This window comes from Triticum dicoccoides, chromosome 6A (genome assembly GCF_002162155.2).
Source record: "Triticum dicoccoides isolate Atlit2015 ecotype Zavitan chromosome 6A, WEW_v2.0, whole genome shotgun sequence".
Classification (NCBI taxonomy): Eukaryota; Viridiplantae; Streptophyta; class Magnoliopsida; order Poales; family Poaceae; genus Triticum; species Triticum dicoccoides.
This window is the reverse complement of record NC_041390.1, coordinates 631,252,567-631,257,041: the sequence shown is the minus strand read 5'-3', so window position 1 is coordinate 631,257,041 and position 4,475 is coordinate 631,252,567.

The window sequence follows — 4,475 nt, the reverse complement described above, 5'->3', positions numbered from 1 at the left end:
TGTCCTCTACCTGCTTTTCATGATGCTTGTTTATTTTCCATGTGTATTCATTAACGGTGTTTGGGTCAATGAACCCAATGCCATAGCGTCCACCTTTTCTCATTTCATACATCTTCATCCTACATAATACCACAGAAAAGAATATAATGAGGATAATTACAGGTAATGATTGATCAAAAGGATCACTACAGCTAGCTTGAGACTTAAATTACAGAAAGAAATCACTTACAGACAATAGCAACTGACGATATATTTGTCGAGTGTGTCTTGATTGTATAACTGAAACAGTTCAGAATAGTCAACGGTCACAGGTTTGATCCTTCTTGACTTGCACCATGAGGGACTCTCGATCGGATCTCTTGATAATGTCCATGTACCATTAATGCAATTCATACATTCTCGTTGGGAGCTTCTTGACCTCTTCTGGCTTGACCAAAGGTTGGCCCCAGGCATATTTCCATTTTATTTCCTCCTCTTTAAGCACAGGCATGTCCTTGATCTCGAGGAGTTGTCCAACAGTGATGTTGAGAGTTTCAGCCTGCATTATATGCTGCTGGGTTATTACCACATCGCCCACCTCGGGAACGTAAACTGTTTGCCCATAATAATATTGGGCGCGCGTACTGTCACGTGTTGTTGACGGCACAACAAGTGGGGGGATCGATTGCGCCGCCTGTTTTCCCAGCTGGGCAACGGTTTTCCTGCTTTTTTTGACAGCTGCTTGTTGTTTGCTCGAGCTCGAGCTCGCCTCCTTCTGCAGATGTTGTCGATGTAACTTCCTGATGTGGCGCTCATAGTCTGTGTCAACAGGCTTAGGAGCTGGTGCTTGAGCCATATGAATGAAGTGGTCAACTACTTCCACAGGCACTTTCTCCCTTGGCGGCGGTGGTGGTTTCGGTCCGAAATGGGCGTCGACTTCTGCCCGCACTATGGCATTGGTTTGCTCCTTGGTCCTGTCGTAAGCCCTCTCAGGAAGATGAGTAGTGAGGTTTGGACCATATTTATATCGCTTGCCTCCGCTTGTACTTCCTGTATTATGACCTCGACTCGTACCGCTACGCACCATAGCTGCGGGGTGTCTCTTCTGCGATTGCTTAGGCGGCGGAGACGGCTGACGGGGCTGAGTTGGACGAGGAGGAGTGGCCTGAAGCTATGTCGGACTTGGAGGAGGAGTGGACGTCTGACGCTGTGTCGGACTTGGAGGAGGAGTGGCCTGACACTTTGCCGGACTTGGAGGAGGAGGAGTGGCCTCACGGGTTGGTGGACTTGGAGGAGCGGGAGTCTGCTGACTCGGTGGCGGACTTCGACGAGGAGTCGGGTGACGCGGTGTCGGTGGCCTTCGAAAGATGATGCAATCCTTTCTCCATAGGATGATACGATGTTTGGCATCTCCGAGTGTGTGCTCCTCGTCACCTCTAGGAATGTCAAGCTCTAGCCCCGAGTATTGGTCCACCACCTCATCAACCACGACACGAGCATAGCCTGCTGGAATCGGGTTGCAATGGAAGGTTGCATCGGGGGAATTTGTATAAGCAACGCCGTCCGCCACCTTCAAGGATATGTTCTTAATTTTGTAGTGTAGCTCGCAGTTAGTGTTCTCCGCGATGTCATCCACGGGGTATCTATCCAGCATTGCGTCAAACGGGGCGGAACCCACGCTGCTTCTCGGCATGGATGGGGCGGTGGTATCCAATGCTGGATCATCCGCTAGCTGCTGCAGCTGCTGAGACCCCCTTTGCTGGCTAAGTGAGTCGATCTGCTCCTGCTGCTGCTGGAATTTGACTACCAAGTCCACGTGCGCTGATTCTAGGCCTTGAAGGCGTTCATAGTCCAGCTTCCTCTTCTCCTCCTCCATCTTCCTCTGCTTCTCCTCCGCAATCTTCCTTCTCGCACGGGTTCTGTAGTCGGCGCTCCAGTCCGAAAACCCCTCATACCACGGAATAGGGCCCTTGCCTCGTGTTCTTCCCGGGTGTTCAGGATTTCCCAGGGCACGCGTAAGCTCGTCGTTCTCTCTGTTGGGCTGGAACACCCCCGTTCGAGCCTCTTCTATTGCAACAAGTAAATTATTGTCGGCTCCGTTCAGACATGCCTTCGTCGAAACTTTGCCTGTCTTCGGGTCCAACTCCCCCCATGCGCATAGAACCAAATCCTGCACCTGGGGGGCCAGCTCTTAGTAACTGGAGTGACATCTGCATCCTCCATCTCTTTCTCAGACTTATCCCACTTAGGCATTGCCACCGCGTAGCCACCTGGCCCCAGCTTATGGAACTTATCCTTTTTTCGGCATTCTTCTTGTTTATTCTCGACCGTTCCTTAGCTAATTCTGAATCCTTGAATTTCACGAAATCGTCCCAATGAGCACTTTGATTCTCTAGTGTTCCCTCGAATATTGGAGTCTTCCTTCCTCCCTTGACGTACTTGTCCCACTCACGATTCTTGTGGTTCTTGAATGCAACCGACATCTTCCTAAGAGCAGCATCCTTGACTTTCTGCACATCTGCTTCTGTGAAATGATCTGGTAGGGTGAAATGTTCCATGAGAGTATCCCAAAGCAGACTTTTTTGTCTGTCGTCGACAAAAGTAAGATCTGGACGTGGCTTTGCTGGCTCTCTCCATTCTTGAAGGGAGATCGGGAGTTGGTCCTTCACAAGAACTCCGCACTGACGAACGAACTTTTCCGCAATCTTCTTAGGCGCTAATGGTTCGCCATTAGGTTTGATTGCCTTGATATTATACTTTACGCCCTCCTTCAACTTTTTGTTCGGGCCTCGTTTCGTCCTGTTGCCTGAAGATTTGCTCGATCCGGATGGCTGAAAGAAGAAAGATCGATTTGTTAATATATCTTCAACTCATTTAAAACATGTGATGATCACCAGATGCCTGCTTATATAAATATATATACCTCGCCGGTCTTTGTTGTTTCAGTATCAACATGTTCTTCGTCATTGTCATAATCATAGTTCAGGACTTCATCCATTCGGTCGTCGCGATCGAATATCATATCACCCTCTCCGGTGTTGTTTAGACATTCGGAGCCGTCATAATATTCTTCATTCTGATCATCATCTGGCCCGCGTATGATATCGAACATGCTCTGTTCTCCCTCTCTGTCGGTATTGTCCGCCATAGCTTTTATTTAACTAATCCAAAAGAAATATAAAACAATTTAGTATTCAAATTACATCGTCTCGAGTAATAGATATAATCTCGAATACATCGTCTCGAATAATAGATATAATCTCGAATACATCATCTCGAATAATAGATATAATATCGAATACATAATAAAGATCGAATACTACAGAAGTATCTAGGACACTCGCGGTTCCTGCGGCGCGGGCGGTGGACACCCAAAGAGAAGGAACCCTCACAGGATCATAGCTGAAGTGAGATCTCTGAAGAAACTGCCAGGTATTGGAGAACCTGCCGCCCTCTAACGCAACCATGTAGCGATGGACGTGCTCGTCCTCCTCCCTGACACGGTGACGTACCACCTCCGACGGGGCCGGCTCCCTCCGCACTGAAACTGGCCCACGCGAATGCCACCAAACGAGATCAGGGTCGACGACGGGACCCGGGGCCGGGTTCCTCATCAAGCGGCGCGCCCCTCCAGGCAGCACCTCCCAGTGCCAGCCCGGCGGAACCCAGTCCCGGACATGGGTCAGCCGGACGTCGTCGCGGACGTGTCGACGGCGAGGATGCGGGCCGGGCATCGTCGAGAACAAATATTAGCTATATGCCCGCAAAAAGTAACATTTTTTAATGATTGGATTTTGATAACTAAAATTTCTAACATTTCTATATAACTAACATTTCTATAACATTTCTAACAATGCTATACATAACTAACATTTCTATAACATTTCTAATATTTCTATAACTAAAAACAGAAAAAAAAAATATAACATTTCTATATATATAACTAACATTTGTATAACATTTCTAATATTTCTAGAACTAAAAAAAAGAAAAATTTCTAACTTTTTTATAACTATTTCTGTAACTAAAAACAGAAAAATTTCTAACAATTCTAACTTTTTTATAACTATTTCTATAACTAAAAAACAGAAAAATTTCTAACAATTCTAATTATTCTAACAATTCTAACATTTCTAACTATTCTAACAATTCTAACAATTTCTAACAATTCTAACAATTTCTAACAATTCTAACAATTCTAACTATTCTAACATTTCTAACTATTACAATTCTAACATTTCTAACTATTTCTAAAAAACAGAAAAATTTCTAACTATTTGTATAACTAAAAAACAAAAAATGTATGTGTGTGTGTGTGCGCACGCTCACCGGCGAGGCAAGAGGCGACGGGGGCGGCGACGGGGGGCGGCGACGGGGACGGCGACGGGCGCGGAGACGACGGGGATGACGACGGGCACGGCGACGACGGGGACGGCGACGAGCGCGGCGACGACGGGGACAGGGACAACGCGGGACGGGCCGGGACGGGGCGGCGG